The sequence below is a fragment of the Vicia villosa genome, linkage group LG5 (assembly GCF_029867415.1).
Source record: "Vicia villosa cultivar HV-30 ecotype Madison, WI linkage group LG5, Vvil1.0, whole genome shotgun sequence".
Classification (NCBI taxonomy): domain Eukaryota; kingdom Viridiplantae; phylum Streptophyta; class Magnoliopsida; order Fabales; family Fabaceae; genus Vicia; species Vicia villosa.
The window spans coordinates 106,926,448-106,949,991 of record NC_081184.1 but is presented as its reverse complement, the minus strand read 5'-3'; the positions used below and the strand labels follow the sequence as shown (position 1 = coordinate 106,949,991).

At 40.6% G+C, this 23,544-nt stretch overlaps 1 non-coding gene across 1 annotated transcript; it reads right to left on the bottom strand.

Annotated features, from left to right (window-relative positions):
• Positions 1–21,771: 21,771 nt before the first annotated feature.
• LOC131608318 (small nucleolar RNA R71) lies at positions 21,772–21,878 on the bottom strand. Its single transcript, XR_009285585.1, has one exon. It is a non-coding gene; the product is annotated as a small nucleolar RNA R71 (small nucleolar RNA).
• Positions 21,879–23,544: the final 1,666 nt, after the last annotated feature.

Sequence of the window (23,544 nt, the reverse complement as noted above, 5' to 3'; positions counted from 1 at the left end):
TCCTCTAACCTAACAATCCCAATATGGAATTGAACCAAACCATACATCAATCTACCTATTACCTAAGATCACATAATAGATACTAAAAGGAAGAGTCCCCCCCTTACCTCGATGAATTTCTTGAATGCTCTCCTTCCGGTTTCACGTTCTTGCCTCTTTCTCTTCTCTTGCTCTTTTCACGTGTTCTTCCTTCCTCCCCAAATAGTTCCTTTTTCTTATTTTATGAAAAATAAAATAAAATGAAATATCACAACTTAGTAAAAGGCCTAACTAATTAGCACCCCTCTCTTACTATCACCACACCATAAGCCCAATAGCTCTTACTCCCTCATTTTCCAATTAAATCCAATTTAAATTCTCAAATTCCAATTATTTAATTTAAATCCAAATTAAATTAATAAACTGAAATTATGTGTGTTACAACTCTCCCCCACTAAAAGAGTTTTCGTCCTCGAAAACATACCTTAGACGAAAAGTTCCGGGTAAGAGTCCTTCATCTGGCTCTCTAACTCCCATGTGACATTTCCACCGGCTGGTCCTCCCCAAACCACTTTCACCGTTGCTATATCTTTACCTCGCAACTGCTTCACTTTACGATCTTCAATCCTCATAGGTAATGTCTCTACAGTCAGATTATCTCGCACCTGTATATCATCTACCTGAATCTCATGAGACGGGTCCGCAATGTATTTCCTCAACTGGGATACATGGAACACATCATGCAAATTAGCAAGTGCAGGCGGTAAAGCAACCTGATAAGCAACCTTTCCAATCTTCTTAGTAATCTGAAATGGACCAATGAAACGCGGAGTTAACTTCTTCGACTTCAAGGCTCTCCCAATACCAGTCATCGGAGTAACTCGCATGAATACATGATCTCCTTCCTTAAATTCAATATCCTTCCTTCTTTTGTCATGGTAACTCTTCTGACGACTCTGAGAAGCTCTCATCTTTTCCTGAATCATCTTTATCTTTTCTGTAGTTTGTTGCACGATCTCCGGTCCAACCACCGTATTTTCTCCAGATTCGTACCAACACAAAGGTGTTCTACATCTCCTACCATACAATGCTTCAAAAGGAGCCATACCAATACTCGAATGATAACTATTGTTGTAGGTAAACTCAACCAAAGGTAAATAACTATCCCAAGCACCACCTTTCTCTAATACACAAGCTCGTAGCAAATCCTCTAACGATTGAATCGTTCTCTCCGTCTGTCCATCTGTCTGCGGATGATAAGCAGAACTCAACCTCAACTTAGTACCTAAGGCTTCCTGCAATCCTGCCCAAAACTTAGAAGTAAATCTCGGATCTCTATCCAACACAATACTAGCTGGAACACCATGCAAACTCACTATCTTCTCAACATACAACTGAGCCAACTTCTCCATCGGATAATCCATTCTTATTGGAATAAAGTGAGCAGATTTCGTCAACCGGTCTACAATAACCCAGATAGAATCACAATTCCTACTCGTTCTAGGTAACCCAGACACAAAGTCCATAGAAATTCCATCCCACTTCCAATCCGGAACAAACAACGGTTCCATCAATCCAGACGGTTTCTGATGCTCAATTTTTGACTTCTGACAAATTAGGCAAGCATAAACAAACTCAGCAATTTCCTTCTTCATTCCAGGCCACCAAAATAACTTCTTCAAATCATGATACATCTTGGTAGCACCAGGATGAATACTCAATCCACTTCGGTATCCTTCTTCCAGAATACTCTTTCTGATCTCAGCAACATCGGGTACACACACTCGGTCTCCAAACTTTATGACACCATTCTCGTCAATTCGGAATTCACCTCCTCGACCTTGGTTAATCAATGTCAACTTATCTACCAATCCAACGTCAGATTTCTGTCCGTTTCTAATTTCTTCAAGGATACTATTAGTTAACTTTAACATCCCCAACTTAATGCTATTAGAAGTACTTTCGCATACTAAACTCAAATCTCGGAATTGTTCAATTAAATCCAATTCTCGCACCATTAGCATAGACATATGCAATGACTTCCTGCTCAATGCATCAGCAACAACATTTGCTTTACCAGGATAGTAATTCAAACCGAAATCATAGTCCTTCAAAAATTCTAACCATCTTCTCTGTCTCATATTGAGCTCTTTCTGATCGAAGAGATACTTCAGACTCTTATGATCGCTGAATACCTCAAATCGAGAACCGTAGAGATAATGTCTCCACAACTTCAACACAAACACCACAGCCGCCAATTCCAAATCATGAGTCGGATAATTCTTCTCATGAATTTTCAACTGTCTTGAAGCATAGGCCGCTACCTGCTTATCTTGCATCAAAACACCACCTAAACCCATCAGTGAAGCATCACAGTACACATTGAAAGACTTCGCTGGATTAGGCAAAATTAAGATCGGAGCACTCGTCAACCTCTTCTTCAACTCTTGAAAACCTTTTTCACATTCTGAATCCCATACAAATACTTGCCCCTTTCTTGTTAACTTAGTCATTGGTAATGCCAACTTCGAAAATCCCTCAATGAACTTTCTATAGTAACCTGCCAGACCAAGGAAACTACGAATCTCTGAAGCATTCTTCGGCGTCTCCCACTGAGATACTGCTTCTACCTTCATAGGATCCACTGCGATACCGTCCTTCGTAATTACATGGCCAAGAAAACTTACCTCCTCCAACCAGAATTCACATTTAGACAATTTCGCATACAATTTCTTCTCCTTCAATAATTCCAACACCACTCTTAAATGATCTGCATGTTCTTCATCACTCTTCGAGTAAATCAGAATGTCGTCAATGAACACTACCACGAACTTGTCAAGATACGGGTGGAATATCCTGTTCATATACTCCATGAAAACACCAGGTGCATTAGTAACACCAAATGGCATAACAGAATATTCATAGTGTCCATACCTCGTTCGGAATGCCGTCTTCTGAATATCTTCTGCCTTCACACGAATTTGGTGATATCCAGACCTCAGATCAATCTTGCTAAACACACAAGCTCCAACCAACTGGTCCATCAAGTCGTCAATCCTCGGCAAAGGGTATCGATTCTTGATTGTCACTTTGCTCAGTTGTCTATAATCAACACATAGCCTCATTGAACCTTCTTTCTTCTTAACCAACAGTACCGGCGCACTCCACGGTGACACGCTAGGACGAATAAACTTCTTCTCCAACAATTCTTCTAACTGTTTCTTTAGTTCAACCAATTCTGATGCCGACATGCGATACGGTGCCATCGACACAGGACTAGTTCCAGGAATCAATTCTATAGCGAACTCCACTTCTCTTTCAGGTGGCAACTCACTAACATCTTCTAGAAACACTTCCGGATACTCATTCACAACTCGTAGCTCACTAGTGCTATCGCCCCCTTTCACTTCCATCGAAGAACACAACATAAATACCACTGCTCCATCATTGACAGCTAAATTCGTCTGTTTGACTGACATAGTCAAATCCTCAACACTAACCTCTTCAGGGAAGATAACCGTCTTCGTAAAACAATTGATATGAACTCGATTAAATTGCAACCAGTTCATCCCCAAAATGACGTCAAGTCCTTCAAGAGGAAGGCACACTAAATCCATTCCAAACTTTCTACCAAATATGTCAACAGGACAGTTCAAACAAGCAGAAGAAGTAGTTACTGAACCCGACGCCGGAGTGTCAATAACCATACTTCCATGAATAACAGATATTTCTAATCCCAATCGTTTAGCACAATCTAATGAAATGAACGAATGAGTCGCTCCAGTATCTATAATAGCAACTAAAGGTGTGTCACGGATAAAACACGTACCTTTAATTAGACGGTCTTCTGGAGTAGTCTCTGACCCAGACAAGGCAAAGACTTTTCCACCAACCTGATCCTTCTTTGGTTTAGTGCAGTGCGGACTGATGTGACCCTCTTCGCCGCAATTGTAGCAAGTCACAATCTTCATCCTACAATATGAAGCAATATGACCCGCCTTACCACACTTGAAGCATTTCTTCTCTCCACTCTTGCACTCATTACTTCTATGCCCAGTCTCTCCACAGTTGTAGCACCTAACGGGAGCACCAGAATCTCCCCCACTAGGCCTCTTCCAATCCCCAGCTCTAGGATTTCCTCTACCATATGGCTTACCTCTATCCATAGGCTTCTTACCTTTCTTGTCAACCAACTCGCGAGAGTGAGATGACTTCAGCTTAAGGTTATCCTCTTCAAAAATCCTACTACAGTCTACCAAATCGACAAACCGCCGAATTCTCTGGTACCTGATCCCCTGCTTGATCTCATCACGAAGACCATTCTCAAACTTGATACACTTTGAGAATTCACTAGCCTCGTCATTGTTGTAGTGAACGTAGTACTTCGCCAACTCGACAAATTTCGAAGCATACTCTGGTACCGTCATATTACCCTGAGTCAGCTCCAAAAATTCAATCTCTTTCCTGCCTCGAACGTCTTCAGGAAAATACCTCCTCAGAAACTCTCTCTTGAACACAGCCCAGGAAACAGCTACACCATCAGCATCCAATTCAGCTCTGGTAGCCATCCACCAGTCATCAGCTTCTTCGAACAACATGTGAGTACCATACCTCACTTTGAGGTTCTCAGCATAATCGATGACTCTGAAAATCCTCTCGATCTCCTTAAGCCATTTCTGAGCACCTTCAGGATCATGTGTGCCCTTGAACAACGGAGGATTGTTCCGCTGGAAACTGTTCAACTGCCTGTCAGCACCAATACCAGCCCCATTGGCATTCCCTCCCAGTACACCAGCAATCATGCCCAGAGCCTCAGCAATTGCATCGTCGTTTCTTCCTCCTCTTCCAGTCATTGTTCTGCTAAATATAAAACAATATTCATTAGAACAAGATGTATCGATAGTGTCAACCTTACACTATTCGCATACGAGGGATTAACTGACACTAAGACTCTGCCTCAAACGACCGACTATGCTCTGATACCACTATTGTAACACCCTTCTAAACCCCGCGGCAATTTTTAATAATTAATCAGAGTAAAAACATATGCACAAGGGTGCCACAATTATTCAAAATAATTAAATCAACTAAGGTCAAAGTCATGCTTCATTAGGAAACGGTTCACCAAAACATAATCATGTTTATCACAGCGGAATACTAAACATTATCAAATACAACCAAATGCAATCATAATTCAACACCAAATAAAATGGATAGTTTCATAAAAACTCTATAACTATCGTTCCCCAGTGTTACAGATCAGAGCATGACCGACACGAGCCAACATAAACGGATAATCTCTACGAGTCATCCTCACCAAGCACTAATGCCGCTACTCCTCAATCTGAAAATGACAACATGTAAGGGTGAGTCTCATTCTCAATTAGTAAATATTATGCAATTCATAAGCAACAAGCATCATGATATACCGTTCACCCAATTATACATATTCAGATTCACATCCATTATTAATTCACACAATAATAGATTACAACACACACTACAGAAATCCATACAATCATATTATGACAGAATGCATATGACACAACTGACACTATGCATGTGGTACCAATAAACCGTGGAATCAATCCACCTAACCGATCTACGCCTCATCGAGATACGGCCCACCGACACAATTTCCACACAATGGGAAATATGTCCACCAACGATCCAAACATCACCGGGATCCAACATCAATGCATATGAATGAATGAAACACATATAACATACTTAAAACACACCGAATCACGATGAACAACTCATATCATCACCATATCACCGAATAAGTATGTACATGTTTTCAACATCATTCAAATAGTCATGCATTCATCATAATCATAACAATAATCACAACCAATTCATCATCATATCAATTACATTGCTACACCTATCTCATATGCACACAATGTCAATTTTCATCAAGTAATTAAATCAAGATTTATAGAAATAAAATCGGCCACTGCCTACATTCATCATTCATCCTATAAAACATTTAGTTACTTGCACAACGCCCAAAACGGCACTAAAAACGAACCTACGGTTTGAAAGTTACGCATTTTTAAAGATATGTTCCGCCACTAACAGCACGCGGCGCCAACCAGGTTCGCGGCGCGGAACGAGAAAAAGTTACGCCTTCGCGGTGCCAACACATGGACGCGGCGCGACCTGAGCGTATCACAACTTCTTGGAATTCTGCCCAACGGTTCGCGGCGCAAACAGAGGTTCGCGGCGCGACCTGGCGATTTTGCAGAATTACTGGTCTGCGATTTTACATCCTTTTCACCCAAAAACGATTCCAGACATCCCATACAGGCATATAATCATCACACAGTCAATTATACACCATAAAACATCATTATTAGCCAAATAGTTCACACCATCATCATCAATTCAATCCAAATGAGAGTCCTCTAACCTAACAATCCCAATATGGAATTGAACCGAACTATACATCAATCTACCTATTACCTAAGATCACATAATAGATACTAAAAGGAAGAGTCCCCCCCTTACCTCGATGAATTTCTTGAATGCTCTCCTTCCGGTTTCACGTTCTTGCCTCTTTCTCTTCTCTTGCTCTTTTCACGTGTTCTTCCTTCCTCCCCAAATAGTTCCTTTTTCTTATTTTATGAAAAATAAAATAAAATGAAATATCACAACTTAGTAAAAGGCCTAACTAATTAGCACCCCTCTTTTACTATCACCACACCATAAGCCCAATAGCTCTTACTCCCTCATTTTCCAATTAAATCCAATTTAAATTCTCAAATTCCAATTATTTAATTTAAATTCAAATTAAATTAATAAACTGAAATTATGGGTGTTACAAGCACGTCGCTAGACGTGTTTGGGAGGGAAAGGTGGTTTTTTTTATTACACTTTACAATTTAACAGTTTTTTATTTATGTTTTTATTGCACTTTCTTCTAACGGTTTAACTAACATTGTTTTTTATTTTTGTTTTTGTTGTGACAGGAACGGGCATCCATAAAATTCGTGAACCATGCGCGGAAAATATTTAATCTGTTTAAACCACGGCTCGGTGGTGTTAGCTGAAGATTTCGTTTGGGAAAAATATTCTTCGAAGGTTTGAAATTCGAAGGAAGATGGTTACTGATGACCATCTTTTTAGATCAAAAATGGCTATTGATGGCCATGGTCGAGAATGATGGTTTAAGTTGGAACGGAGACAGTTAGCACTGAAGCTAAATTCGAAAGGAATCATCTTTGGGGACTTAGACGTTTTTACGAAATATGTAAAGTACTGAAGCTTAACGTATTTTCGTGGCATTCTCGATTCTGATTACGTTGCCACGCGTCGAAAGAGGATTCAGGCGGGAGGATTTGAATTTCGAAGTAGTTTTTATAACTGCACAAAGACAGATGGCATCCCAAGGATTCTCGGGAGTAACGTGGCATCAGATTAGTGTAGGACCGTTAGGGTCGAATTTAGTATAAATAAGGGTCTTATTATTAGCATTCCGTGTGTTCATTTTGTACAAATCACTCACATATTGCTCAAGTATCAAGTGTTAAGAGAACGAGTTTCGCTGAGAAATGTACGTATGACACCAACACCATTTTTAATACATTTGTATCTTTCGTTATTCAAGTATCTTTTGATATTATTGAATTTCGTTTACTTTCTGTCATTTACATTCCTTCACTCTTTATTTTCCTTCTATTTAGTTTCGAAGCATTTAAGTTTCTACACTTTAAGATTCTTGCACTTTACAGTTTTGTCTTATATTTTATCTTTATCTTACCTTTCGTTGATGTTATATTTACGTGTATAACAAGGTGATTGTTAATCTTTATTTGTTTGATTAAGCATTTCTTATTTCGAGACAAGCCAACCATAAACATGATTCGAACTATCATGAATAATAACCTTTTTGACTATGTCCTAGGATCAATCTAGTCGATCCTGCGAGTAACCAAATCATATTTATTATAGTTTGGAAGACTAGCGGTTGTTTATCGGAAATCACCGTAAACAAATTGGCACGCCCAGTGGGACAGTGTCAAACAGATTGTTATTAATTGATTGTTTTTGTTTTGTCTAGAAAATATCAAGACCTTGTATGAACCTTAGGAACGGTAAATTAACCAACAGTGCACAACCGATTCCTAAACGAAGGTACAACAAGAAAATGTTCAATGTGGCCAGTGCAGGGGGAGATCAGGATCCCCCACAAGGGTCAGGAACGGTGGCTGCAAGTTCTACACATGTTTCGACTTCTGCTCCAGAGACCCAGGCTATACCGGTTCCGACGGAATCTGATCCTATAGGTAATTCCCAGGCGATACCTGAAAATACTACAGGGAGACAGGAACGCTCCCAGTTTCGAGTTCGACTGTTATCCCTTCATTAACAGGTACAAGCGAGATACCACATTTCGCAACTAATACCACAAGTCAGATGTTTACCCCAAGACCACCACCTGCCTCAGAGATGTGGAGATCCAATTTCCAATACGGAATGCCACATTCATACATGACAGGATTAGGAGGAGCGGGGCCTACATACACTACAACTAACCCAACAGCGTTTTCGCCTAATGTTGGTTCGATAGGTCGAAGCGGGCAGAATACAGGTTTCTCTGCCCAAGTACCCCTTTTTACCACAAGTAGTCAAGCAACATTTCGACAGGAAATGGATGCAAGTAACCATGATATGTTAGTAAATCTTGCTAAAGAATTGGGGTCCATTTTGAATCCGTTAGCAAAAAACATTGCTAGGACTAACCACGATAATGTGGAAACTTTCCAAAAAATATCATCTCAAATGAATCGAATGGCGGATTTTTTAGGAGTTCCACAAAATAGACGAAGGAGCAACCAATCAACTTATCAGGAAGGGGAACCCATTCTAGAACAAGTTAGAGCCACAGCACCGCCACCTAGACCAACACCAGTCGAGCAAAACCAAGTGGTAGATGTAGAAACTCGAAGGCAAACACCTAACGTTGGCCAACAAGCAGTTGCCCAGCAACAGCCTAATCTGGTGATGGTAAGAAGAAACGAACATCCTGGCGAAGTGGTCCGTTAGGAGAGACAATTTGGCAACAGAGAACAATCTCACTGCCATGATAGAGAGAATAATGGCTAACAATGGCCTTAATACCGGGCTTCGACGCCCAAATTATACATCCCCAATAGCATAATATATTATGCAAACGGAATTGCCAAGGGGTACCAAATTACCAAAATTTACTAAATTTTCAGGGGACACCAAAGAGTCTACCGTGGAGCACATAGCCAGATATCTGACGGAAGCAGGGGATCTAGCAGGGAACGAAGACTTAAGGATTAAATACTTCCCTAGTTCGCTAACAAAGAATGCTTTTGTTTGGTTCACTATGTTGCCCCCAAATTCCATAGATGCATGGGCACACTTGGAGAGATTATTCCATGAACAATTTTACATGGGTCAAACCAAGATAAGCTTGAAAGAATTGGCTAGCATCAAGAGGAAGTTCACGGAATCTATAGACGATTACTTAAACAGGTTCCGTTTGTTGAAATCAAGATGCTTCACGACTGTCCCAGAACATGAATTAGTTGAAATGGCTGCAGGTGGCCTAGATTATTCAATTCGAAAGAAACTGGATACTCAATACCTGAGAGATATGGCCCAATTGGCAGACAGGGTTCGACAAGTCGAACGGTTAAAAGCAGAAAAAGCCAGAGCAAGTAAGAGTTATAAGAAGGAGAGAGTAGCATACGTCGAAGCAGACGACGGTGATGGCGAACCTTTCGAAGATTCATACGACATGGAAGAGGTCGAAATAGATCTTGCTGAGTTAAAAGAGGCGCCACCCTATTCTTGCAAATTGCTTACCCCTTCTAATGGAAAGAATCCAGTAGAGAATGATAAAAGCGATAGATTTCCTAAGAAAACTTATACATTTGATGTCACTAAATGTGACGAAATATTTGATTTATTAGTAAAAGATGGCCAGATGATAGTACCTCCCAATTCAAAAATTCCTCCGTTAGAACAACGGAAGAAGCGAGGTTTTTGCAAATATCACGGTTTTTTAGGCCATAAAACTTCACAATGTTTTCTTTTCAGGGATCTAATTCAGAATGCTATCAAGGATGGACGTCTGAAATTCACTGACAAAGCCAAGAACCTTATGAAGGTTGACGCAGACCCTTTGAATGTGGTTGACACTAACTTGTGTGAACCACTTGACGTCAACATGGTGGAAGTATCTGAAATTGATGTTGCTGAGTCGGAGATAATTTCCGGTGGAAAGCAGGCTACTGAAAGCCTAAATGCCAATTCGATCTTCAATACTGATGTTGAAGGATCCTTTGATGCTGAAATGACTGAAGATCTGAAAGGAAAAACAAGTGAGGCCACTGAAGACCTCACAGTGAAGCTTCAGCAGATACGAATTTCCGAGGCTCCTTCGGCAGGTGTTAACATGGTCAATGTTAGACGGCCTTTATCTGAAATAGAAGAACTAGAAAAATGGCTGATAAGGGAGAAAGGAAACATTGAAATCCCACCAAGGGGAAACAGTCTGAAGGATTATCTCTGGGATTGTCATGTGAAAAATGGTGGAAAAAGGCTGATGTGCCCAAGATGTTCAGTTATGTTAAATCGAAGGGTTCAGGCCAATTTCGAGAGGGCCCCGCGAGAAAGAATGGAGCACCCTTGGAGAGGAGGAAACTTGTTGCTGAAAGTATACCTAAGGTCTGAAGAAAGCTTGGTTGGTTTCTTGGTCAGATGTCACAACGATAACTCTGAAGTTGCACTGTGCCCTAGATGTGGTGCAGTCTATGACGAACTACTAGCAAGATCATTCGAAAGGGTGTATCTCTACATGGGTCGGGAGACTCAGGGACTTCGTCCTAATTTGTTTACGTTCGACAATTGGACCCCTGCGAAGAGGCCTGACAGCCCACACCCTAGAGCTCGAAGGGTCACATTCAGAGTCCCTGCAGACATACCCAGGGATAGATGGATGCAAGCTGGTACCAGAACCAACAAATGGCGAAGTTGGGACCAAGGAGGAAGAACTGCAATGGCATATAGGAAGCAATTCCAGACTTCCAATCGAGAGATGTACAAATTGGAGAACTATAGAGGCAAAAATCCTATGTCCAGATCCCAATGGAGAAGGCACCAGAGGATGAAGAAGGCCCAAAGGGAATATAAACCAAGGGAGACTGGAGAATCAAGTAGCAATCAAATCCCAATGCAGGGGGCAAGGACAAGTAAACCTCCAGTCGAGCGTAAGTTGTTCGATTCTGAAAATGAAAAAGAAGAAGAGAAAATGCATTCCATCCCTTGGAAGGAAGACAATAGGATGACAAATGATTTCGACTCAGACGGAGTGTCGTCTATAAATCTCAATTGCAATGTTGTGTCAGTACTCCCTCATGAGTTTAACCAAGAAACTGAAGTTGAAGATTGTGAGGAAGCTGATGAGGAAGAGATGGCAAGACACAGACCTGTGTGTTATTATGTGCTGAACAATGGGGCAGTCGAAGAGCAGAACGCTTTCTTCGAAAGGCCTGATGAAGGTATGAGGAATCATTTGAAACCACTCTACATAAGAGCCAAGATTGAGAATGTTGGCATTAACAAAGTGTTAGTAGATGGGGGAGCAGCAGTGAACCTAATGCCCCAATATATGCTGAAGAGAATTGGTATGTTCGATACTGATATAAGACTACATAACATGGTTCTGTCCAACAATGAAGGCAAGATAGGGCAAACTTTAGGAGTAATTCAAGTGAATTTAACTGTGGGTTCCGTCACCAGGCCAACGATGTTCATGGTGATACCAGCAAAGGCTAATTACAATCTTTTGCTTGGAAGAGAGTGGATCCATGGAGTGGCGGCTGTGCCTTCGACGATGCATCAAAGACTAACCATTTAGAGAGAAGATGGCATAATAGAGAACATCGAAGGAGATCAAAGTTACTACATGGCTGAAGTCAATCAGGTCAATAAAACTAGTTTCGATAGGAATCTGGCGAACATAGGACCTTGTCATGCTGCTGAGGATATATACACTCCAAACAGAAATGCTTTATACTATTTGTCTTTGCATCCTAATGGATTCCAATGGAATAGAGAGATAATGGACGGTCCAGAAGATATCCCACCAGTGGAGCATTTACCAACAATACAGCCAACAGGCTGGGATGATGACGTTGACGATGTCTGAGTCATCCTTCTTCGAAAAGATTAAAGAAAAACGGCTCTTGAAGCCGAATTATCAAACATGATGGTTAACGCAGTTCCAAGAAAGGAAGAAACGACAGATTCGGGGATACACATGATCCCTCAATCCCTTGAAGATCCAGTTCAAGACGAAGTGATCTCAGGAGAAGAATCGAGTCAAAGATTAGACGCAATCTACGATGAAGAACCCTTGGGATTCGAGAAAGACCTAATGGGGGCAAATATCAAAATGTTAGCCCAAGATCCACTCGAAGAAGTAAATCTCAGAGATGGAGATCAGAAGAGGGTAACATACATCAGTGCGAAACTGGCGCCAACGCTGAAGGCAAAAGTCATCGCGTTGTTGAAGGAGAACAAAGATTGCTTTGCATGGGACTACGACGAGATGCCTGGTCTAGGGCGAGATTTGGTCGAATTAAAGTTGCCCATAAAGGAAGGAAAAAAGCCCATCAAGCAAACTCCTAGGAGGTTCGCACCAGAAATTCATTCGAAGATCAAAGCAGAGGTCGAAAGACTTCTACGATGCAAGTTCATCAGAACCACGAGGTATGTTGAATGGATTGCTAATATTGTGCCGGTTATTAAAAAGAATGGTTCATTAAGAGTATGCATAGATTTTTCGTGATCTTAATGCAGCAACGCCTAAAGATGAATATCCCATGCCTGTGGCAGAAATGTTAGTAGATTCAGCCGCAGGCTTCGAATATCTAAGTATGTTGGATGGATATTCTGGGTATAACCAAATCTTCATTGCAGAAGAAGATGTGTCTAAAACAGCTTTTCACTGCCCAGGGGCCATAGGCACCCATGATTTCATAGAAACTTTTATGCAAGTATACATAGATGACATTGTGGTGAAATCTGTTTCGGATAACATCCATCTTGACCATCTGAGCCAATCGTTCGAAAGAATGAGAAAACATGGCTTGAAGATGAACCCCCTTAAATGTGCTTTCTTTGTGCAGGCTGGAGATTTCCTGGGCTTCGTGGTCCACAAAAAGGGAATATAAATTAATCAAAATAAAACAAAGGCTATTATGGAAACGAAGCCTCCATCCACGAAGAAAGAATTACAGTCTTTACTGGGAAAGATAAATTTCTTGAGAAGATTCATTTCCAACTTGAGTGGACGCACGCAAGCATTTTCTCCCTTACTTCGACTAAAGCAAGGAAAGTTCGAATGGCGTGTTGAACATCAAGAAACTTTCGAGAAGATAAAGCGATACTTGATGCATCCACCAATCTTATCTCCCCCGAATGGGAAGAAACACATGCGCCTGTATATTTCAGCGTCAGATAATACAATAGGTAGCATGTTAGCTCAAGAAGATGATAATGGCATCGAAAGAGCCATTTATTACTTAAGTAGGGTACTCAATGATGCAGAGACTAAGTATAGTGCAATAGAAAAACTCTGCCTTTGTTTATATTTCTCTTGTATCAAACTAAAGTATTAAATAAAGCCAGTTGATGTTTATGTTTCGTCTCATTGTGATGTGATTAAACACATGCTATCAAAGCCTATATTGCATAGTCGAATTGGCAAATGGGCGTTGGCCCTTACTGAGTACTCTTTGATATTTCAACCCCTTAAAGCAATGAAAGGTCAAATTGTATCAGATTTCATTATTGACCATGCAGTGGTCGAAAACCCTCAACAATACGTAGAATTGAAGCCTTGGAAGCTATACTTCGATGGTTCAACCCATAAAGAAGGGACTGACGTTGGAATACTAATAATTTCTCCTGATGGAATTCCAACAAAGCTCAAGTATAAAATTGAAGGTCCCTTATGCTCCAACAACGAAGCTGAATACGAAGCACTGATTGCTGGACTTGAGACTTTGTTAGAATTGGGGGCAACCAGAGTCGAAATTAAAGGAGACTCTGAACTAGTGATTAAGCAGTTGAAGAAAGAATACAAGTGTATCAAAGAAAATCTGATCATTTATTTTGTCATGGCAAATAGGCTGCTCAAAAAATTCGAGTACGTGGATCTAAATCACGTTTCCAGGTTGAAAAATCAAGAAGCGAATGATTTGGCACAGTTAGCTTCAGGATACAGGGTATCAAAAGAAAAACTAGAAGAACTGATCGAAGTAAGAGGCAAGGCGATGGCTACCAGGCTCTCCCCAAGTGACTTGGAGAACTCACAATTAGGTTTTGCCAACAAACAAGAGTTTGAAGTTTTGAATATAGAATCTTTAGCAGACACAGATTGGAGAAGTCCAATTGTGAATTATTTAAAAGATCCTTCGACAGACACGGATAGAAAGGTAAAATATCGAGCTTTATCATACTTGTTAATGGGAAATGAATTGTTTAAGAAAACTCCCGAAGGAGTTTTATTAAAGTGTCTAGGCGAAGCAGAAGCGTATTTGGCTCTCTCAAACGTACATAGCGGAGCATGTGGTGCGCACCAAGCAGGGCACAAAATGAAATGACTTTTGTTTCGATACGGAATGTATTGGCCCTCTATGTTGAAAGATTGCATAGAATTTGCAAAGGGTTGTCAAGAATGTCAAGAGCATGCAGGTATTCAACATGCTCCTGCAAATGAATTAAGTTCAATAATAAAACCATGGCCTTTCAGAGGCTGGGCATTAGACTTAATTGGAGAAATTCACCCCAAGTCTTCTAGAGGTCAGAGGTATATTTTGGTAGGAATAGACTACTTCACAAAATGGGTCGAAGCGATACCACTTGCGAATGTGGATCAGGAAGCTGTGATTGAGTTTATTCAGAAACACATCATATACAGATTCGGAATCCCAGAAAGTATAACCACAGATCAAGGATCAGTGTTCACTGGGCGAAAGATGCAAGACTTCGCCAAAGATATGGGGTTCAAGTTGTTCACTTCTACACCTTACTATGCTCAGGCAAATGGACAAGTCGAAGCAGCAAATAAGATAATAATTGGTCTTATAAAGAAACATGTAGGGAGAAAACCCAAGAATTGGCATAAAACTTTGGACCAAGCACTTTGGGCTTGTCGAACATCTCCAAAAGAAGCTACAAACACAACGCCTTTCCAACTGACGTTTGGACATGATGCAGTACTCCCAATTGAGATATATTTGCAGTCAGTTCGGATACAAAGACATGCAGAAATCCCTCCAAACTTGTATTGGGAATTGATGATGAATGAATTAGTAGATTTGGACGAAGACACACTTCGAGCATCGGAGATGATAAAAAGACAGAAAGAAAGAGTGTCCAGAGCATACAATAAAAAGGTGAAAGGTAAAACGTTTATTAATAATGACTTAGTTTGGAAAGCTATTTTACCTATAGATCGAAAGAATCAAGCACTTGGTAAATGGTCCCCACATTGGGAGGGACCCTTTCGAATCTTGAAAGTGTTTTCAAATAACGCTTATGAAATAGAAGAATTGGCAGAAGATCGTAGGATTTTAAGGGTAAATGGAAAGTATATGAAAATATACAAACCAAGCATGCATGAAGTAAAGATTCTTACAAAAACATAGATATTCGAAGTATATTACGTAGGCCAAAATGGTTGAACTAACACCAAAATGGCTGTATGTTCAAACAAACATGCATGGTAAATACAGTAAGAAGCCAAAGAAATGCCAAAATATTTTTCATTAATATCAAAGGAGTACATTCGTTACATAGAAGGTGGTTCCTAAGAACAATGAGGATTACAAAATTCAAAACATGAAGCCTAAAACAACCCACCTCCTATTTGATCCTTTGATCTAAACCCTCTAGGGACAGCAGGGGCAAGCTTTCCGCCTCGAACATGTCCAAGGATCCAGATCTACGCATCCTTCTCACTATTCCCTTTTTTAGGAACATGTAGGACAAGAGTCTTCCATATGGAAGACATGTTACTACACCTTGCCGAGCAGCAGCCATGGAAACTGCTTCAACAAGTCCTTTGAAGATCATCAGAGGAAAGTTAATCTTTTTCCCATGGAGGGCACAGAGTATAAACTCCAAATCCTCCACCATGATGCTATTTTGATCATGGTTTCGTGGACGAAAGTTGCCCACGAGGAGTTGGTGCCAAACCCTAATGACCTTGGCGCTGAAAGGATCATTATCCATAAGAGTCCTCAACATAAGATGGGTGGTCATGTTGAAGGTATTGTCATCAAAAGTCTCTCCATAGTTATTGCATCTCAGCAGGTTGGAGATGGTGGAGGGAGTGATAGTAACATGGGCCCTTCGAACCTCAGAAACGACAGTGGTTCTGCCTTCTGGATCTATGCGCAGAGACACAAACATCCAAAAGTCCGCTAACATATTGGGATAAACAGATCCCTCCAGGATTTCATGGTAAAAGTCAAACTCTTCGTTAGCAAAGAGGGCACCGATATTTATAAAGTTTTCATCAAGTTCTTCTTCAGAGAGTCTGAATTCTTTCTTGATGCAAGCCCTGATGTTATCATAAGTTAGGGGTAGTGCCATTTGGACAAGAAAAGGTTGGAGAAGGTTTTATCTGACTCTGTATTTGAGAGGATACAAGAAGAAACGAAAATTTTGGGCAAAAGTTTGAAGAAAGTGTGAAGGAAGAAGTGGAATGCCAACCCTTTATATAGAATAAGTTGGAAGTAGAGGAACGGTTCATTTTAATGTTTGATTGGACTGCGTTTGGTATTCCAAAGAGAAGTTATGGCTTCCGCCGTTTCCCGCCATTGGAAGTTGAAATGAAATCATGATGAGAACTGATGCACGCACGTCTCAAATACACGTTTTGGAATAGGCGACGTCAGCTTTCAATGATGGTTACGGCTAAGGGTAGTAGAAACATCAAGTCTAGGCTCAAAGGGCTGCGAAGGATAATCATGTCACGTGGTTACATTTATTAAAATTACTGTGATAGTGAAAAAGTATATTTTGGCAAGTTTTAGAGAATTGCTAAGGCATTACTTATGATAATTGCAAAATAAAATATGTGGGGAGATTGAAAGATAAAGTTGCACATATATATATTCTTGGAGAAATTTGATTACAAAACAAGATAAGTACGCAGCACAAAAAAGAGTACAAGGTTCGAAGCAACTAATTAAAATCTTTGGGAAGGTTATCTTTTATCTTCGAGTACTGGATCTCCCATAAGGACATATGACGTTCGATCAATGCCTGTTGTCTTTTCAGTTCTTCAATCTCTGGCACTAGCTGCTGTGCCGTCTCGAAGTGTCGAATCCCTGACTGCGCCACTTCAGTTAATTCATCTTGATTGGTTTTTTGGATTTCTACCTGACGAGACTGGGCATCCTTTATCTTCCCTTTGAGTTGCTCAATTTCTTTTTTCCAGGCTGTGATATTTGTCTCACACTCTTCATATTCTCGTTGGTTCTTCGAACGCTCGAGCTTAAGGGTTTCAACCTTCTTCGTTGCATCGTTAGCAGCTTCCCATGAAGAACTGTGAGAAGTCATTTTTGCTGTGAGTTGTCCGTCAATATCCCATTTTCGAAGGAGATTAGATTGGAGTTGTTCAATCAGAGAACTCAATAAAACAATTACTTCTAAGATTTCCACTGGAACAAGAAGTAAATCCACTTTCTTCAGAAGGTTGTTTAGGCCATAATATTTGGTGGAATCCTTGCTGAGAGCTTCGACGAGGTTGGTTTCAAAGAACCTCTCTCTTATCTGATGAAGGAGTTTAGGAATATCATCCTTGTCACCAGCACCTGCCAAGACAGTCGAAGAAGTCCCAAGGGACGAAGCGCTATTGATACTCATCATGGTCTTGAGGAAGCTCACAGGATCAGTCTTCTTGAGTTGCTCTAGTTCTGAGGGAGTAGGCATCGCAGGAGCTTGCTTCGAAGTAGTCACAGGACTGAGTGTAGTTCCAAGGTTCGAAGTTTCATTAGAACCAGGTGTAGCCAGTTTGGAAGTTTCTTCTGCAGCATCTTGTTCAGATATAGTGTCTTCGCTGCCAGTTGGTTGTCCAGCTGCGTTACCACTATTCGAACATTGCGGATTTTCCTCCATAGTTTCATCTTGATGAATGGGTGGAGACTCATCATTTGAATGGCTTTCTTCAGCAGACGCAGTCGGAATGATGGTTGCAAGAGGTTGATTGTCTTCGAGAACGGGAGAAAGCACATGAGATTCGTGTTGAGAAACACCTGTGATGGACAGTCAGGATCGATTAAAACGAAAAGGCATAAAATTCATCTGTCATTCGAAAGAGCAGACATTTACCTCGAAGTTTGTCAAGGTCAATGTGTAAACTTGAGGCTTTGAGATCAGAAGTAGCGGTACCAGCATCATCCTACATTTACAAGGTAAAAATGTGAGCTTAATCATTAGAATTAGAAGGTAAAGAAATGATTAAATGATGAAACCCAAAATACCTTGGTCAGAATGTTGTCTGGACTGGAGTTATGACTCTCCATAATGGGGATAGTGCTAGCGGCCTTCAAGGGTGAGTCCTCAGAAGATACCTTGTCACTCGAAGAGGTGAGTTTCGAAGTCCCAGATCCCTTTCCTTTGGCTGAAGGGGTGGCAGCTTTTTGTCTTTTCTTTATTGTTTGTCTGGTGCGAGGAGGAGATTTATCTTCATCGTCTGAGTCGGCTGTTGGAGGAACTTTTCGTTTCGAATGCGCTGGAGGTTTCGAGCTCTGAAGTACATATTAAAACCAAGTGAGTGACATTCATTAAATTTTACAAGCTAAAATATAAGGTATCCATGTACCGTAGGTTTCTTGCCAGTGGTGACAGAATCACTCCCACTCGCCCTGGTATTCCTCGAAGTTCCAGAACCCTTTTGTACAGGGGCTTCCTTGATTTGTCTCTTTCGGGCAACAGCTGTGAACAAAATATAAATCAGTATTTCAATCAAAAAGGAGGAATTAGTCGAAGGATTGTCTAAACCCCAACCTTCAGGCATTGGAGTCAAAACGCGAACATGCTCAATATCTATATGAAGATGTCCTTTGAAAGTATCCAAGGTGTGCTTAGTCGGGACCACTCGTTTAGCGCATTTTTTAGTTTGTTCCTGAAGAATTTTCATAGGATTTCCACACACAAACCAGTCTGGAAAAGGAGGGCTTAAAGCCACACCAGAATCAGCACTTGGCAGTGGAGGGAATTTTGGAGGATTAAGTTTGAAAGCCACTTCATAACGCAGTTCTGGTCGAACAGACGGGGGCAGGTTCAACTTATCCAGTTTAGCAGAAAACTTTTCACGTAAAGTAACTGCAGCCTTGATAACACGATTTTATATCATATATTTAGCTTAAAATCCATAGATATTTATAGCATTTTCCGTTTATTATGTTAATTTATTATGATATTACGCGAGTATTTGCTTTGTTTCAGGTTTTACACTTCAATTACGACTATTTGCGAAAAGGAAAGAAAATAAAGCTTAAATGACCGATATTTATGCCTAAAAGACGAAAAAGGAGTGCTGAAGCGAAATAGGGGGTGCAATTAGGACCCAAAAGGCCCAAAAGAGATATTCAGCCCACCATGGAACCAAAGGCGCGTGGCCCAAACCTGCCCAGCAAGTGGAGACGCACGTCTCCACGTCCTCTATGCCACGTCAGCAAAGGAAGACGCACGTCTCCATTTTCCTACATCTTCTCCACTTGAGACGCACGTCTCAAGTCAGTCAAGCTGCCTCCTGAAGAAACGGAGACGCACGTCTCCACGCCCAGTCTGCAAAAAGTTCCTCTTTTCACGCAACGTCACAGCAAAACCTCTCCTATAAATAGGACCTGCTATCTCACTTCCAAAGGGGTCCGATTTCCTGCCAACGAAGTGCTGCCGAAATTGTACCGCGAACCGCTTTTCTTTATTCTGCTTTCATTCAACCGTTTATTTTCTCACAACGATTTCTACACTGGAAATTGTTGTGAACTTTTCGTAGATCTAGCCTTACGTTAGATTTATCGTTTTATTTCCTTGTTTTTATTTTCTGCCATTTAAATTCCGAAGAACGATCCAGCCAACCTGTGGTGGAAGTTCAGTACTTGAAGATCCAGTTACCATTTATTTAATTCAGGTTTTTATTTACCGCCTTATTTATATTTGTTTGCATGATATATTATATGCCATTTAATATGCTTATTATTATGAACCGAACCGATTTATGCATGTTTAATCGTATTAATATGTCTGGCTAAATTACTAAAGGTGTCGGTATGTAAAGTAAGTTAACCGTAGGGATCCGAAATAAATTGGCTTAACTATGTTTTATTAATTATCACTTATTTTTGGTTTATATGTCTAATTTAATTAGTAAGTCTTAAAACCAATAGAGCGAAAGTTTGAGGGGTTAGGACGGTCAAAGGTTAAAATCAATAGAGCGAAAGTTTGAGATCTTTAACCAGATAGTAGACATAGGACATTAGTTTTAAGGATGGCGAAAGCGTATTAAAACTAATTGGAACTTATTTATTTTCAAAAATTGTTTTTACACTCGAGCGGGATGGCGAAAGCGTACGTTAGGGTTATTAGCTTGCTCCGAGTCAACAGAGCGAAAGTTTGAGATTAGGAGATTTAAATAGATAACAACCTCGTAAAATAGGCATTTTATTAATTACATTGTTTCCAAAAAGCTCTTCTAAAATCTAATGGGATGGCGAAAGCGTACATTAGGATTAGGATAGTAGTCTGAATCAACAGAGCGAAAGTTTGAGACGAGGATTTTTAATCAATGGAATTAGTAAAGATTTTTAATTTAATTATGCAAAAGCCAATGGACCTTCGGATTACCTTTAGTTAAACGAAATACATACTGATACCTGTCTTTTATTATTATTCTTTATTTTCTCACAATCACTTTCCCTTAGGAACAATCGAAATTTTAGTACTCCTAGCTTTACATAGTAACCTTAGATAACGGTAGATCGATTCATAGTCCCTGTGGATTCGATATCTTTTAAAACTACACGACACGACTGTGCACTTGCAGTTATCCCGACTAATAGACACGCAAAGTCGCGATCAAGTTTTTGGCGCCGTTGCCGGGGACTATTTAAGTCGATATCGTAACTCACTGTTACACCGTAGAGACTAGGATTATTCTTCCCTTTCTTTCTGAACGATTGTATGCCAAATACTCGTTCACAAGGAGGAGATTTAATACAACGAATTAACGAGATCGAACGTTTCATTAACGTCAAACGTCGAGCTCGCAATCTTCCCGAAGTAGACCCAATTCCGATTGATCAGGAATTGATTTTTACTGATCCAACGAATCAATTCACCCCAAAGTTAGAGATGGCTGCTCTTCGTCCTCTTAGAGAATATGCCGCTCCTTCGCGCGCTGAACCGCACTCGAGTATCGCACCACCTGCGATTGAGGCGAACAATTTCGAACTGAAACCTTCACTGGTCCAAGTTGTTCAACAGAATCAATTCTCTGGAAGCCCTATAGACGACCCTAACCTCCATTTATCTGTGTTCGTGCAATATGCCGACACTGTCAAAGCTAACAACGTTAGTTCCGAAGCTATTCGATTACGTCTCTTTCCTTTCTCCTTGAGAGATAGAGCTAGAGCGTGGCTTCAATCCCTGCCTTCGAACTCCATAACCACATGGGACGAATTGAAGAGAGTATTCTTAGCTAGATATTTTCCGCCTAGCAAAACTGCTATGCTCAGAGGTCAAATCAACGGATTTACCCAAAAAGATAACGAATCACTCTTCGAAGCTTGGGAACGTTATAAGGACATGCTTAGACTATGCCCTCATCATGGACTCGAACCGTGGCTGATCATCCATACTTTCTATGGTGGTCTCTTATATAACACTAAAATGACTATAGATGCCGCTGCTGGCGGAGCATTAATGGACAAGCAACATGATGAAGCATATAACCTCATAGAGAACATGGCACAAAACCATTACCAATGGGGTGGAGAACGAGCCGCTCTAGAGAAAGCCCAAACCAAAGGAGGAATGTACGAAATAAGTGGTATAGACCGCGTTAACGCGAAAGTAGACGCTTTAACTCAAAAGATCGAGAACTTAACCGTCACTCCATCAGCCACCGCTGGACATGTAGTTGCCGAATGTCAACTCTTGACTGGAACCCCATCTGATCAAGTAAATTACGCTCAAGGAAACCCTTACTCTAACACGTACAACCCTGGATGGAAGAACCATCCGAACTTTTCCTATAAAAACAACAATGCGTTGTACGCACCTGGACAAGCACCTGCTGTACCACCTGGCTACCAAAAAGCGCCTGTAGCTGCTCAAAACACTCCTAGGAAGTCAAATCTAGAAATCATGATGGAAAACTTTATAGCTTCCCAACAACAAACCAACAAAGACTTCCTGAATCAAAATATTCACAATAGCGAGCAACTAAAACAACTATCGAACAAAGTAGATGCTTTAGCTACGCATAACAAAATGCTAGAAACTCAAATCTCACAAGTAGCTCAACAACAAGCACCTACCGCTGCCCCTGCTGGCACATTTCCTGCTCAACCACAACCTAATCCTAAAGGACATGCGAACGCAATAACACTACGAAGTGGAACGAATTACGATGGACCCGTTGATCCTCGAACTCAAAACGTACCCATGTCACAACAAGAGCCAAAGGAAACCCAAAAGACACCTAACGATAACCAAACTGCTAAGACTAAAGAGACCCATAACGAAGTGGAATCTGAAAAGGAAAAACCTTATGTTCCACCACCACCTTATAAGCCGCAAATTCCTTATCCTCAAAGGTTAGCTAAATCAAAAACCGAAGCGCAATTTAAAAGATTTGTAGAACTTCTGAAGCAATTAAACATAACCATACCATTCACAGAAGCCATAACTGAAATGCCTTCGTACGCTAAATTCCTAAAAGAAATCTTATCGAACAAAAAGAAACTAGAGGATAACGAAACCGTGACGCTTACCACCGAATGTAGTGCTATCATCCAAAACAACATGCCTCCAAAACTGAAAGACCCTGGTAGTTTCTCTATACCATGCGTAATAGGTAAAACCATTATAGAGAAGGCCTTGTGCGATTTAGGAGCTAGTGTTAGTTTGATGCCTCTTTCAACCTGTAAGAAACTAAATCTAGGTGAGCTTAAAGCAACAAGAATGTCTCTTCAACTAGCAGACCGTTCAGTAAAATACCCTGTAGGAATGTTAGAGAATATCCCTGTTCGTGTAGGACAATTCTACATCCCAATTGATTTCATCATCATGGATATCCAAGAAGATTCTAACATCCCGATCATATTAGGAAGGCCATTCTTAGCAACCGCTGGTGCAATTATAGACGTAAAGCGAGGAAAGCTTACTTTCGAAGTAGGAGAAGAGAAAATAGAATTTATCCTTTCCCAATTCCTAAAAGCACCTTCTATAATTGACACATGCTGCTCTGCTGACATAATCGACGACGAGTGTGTTCAT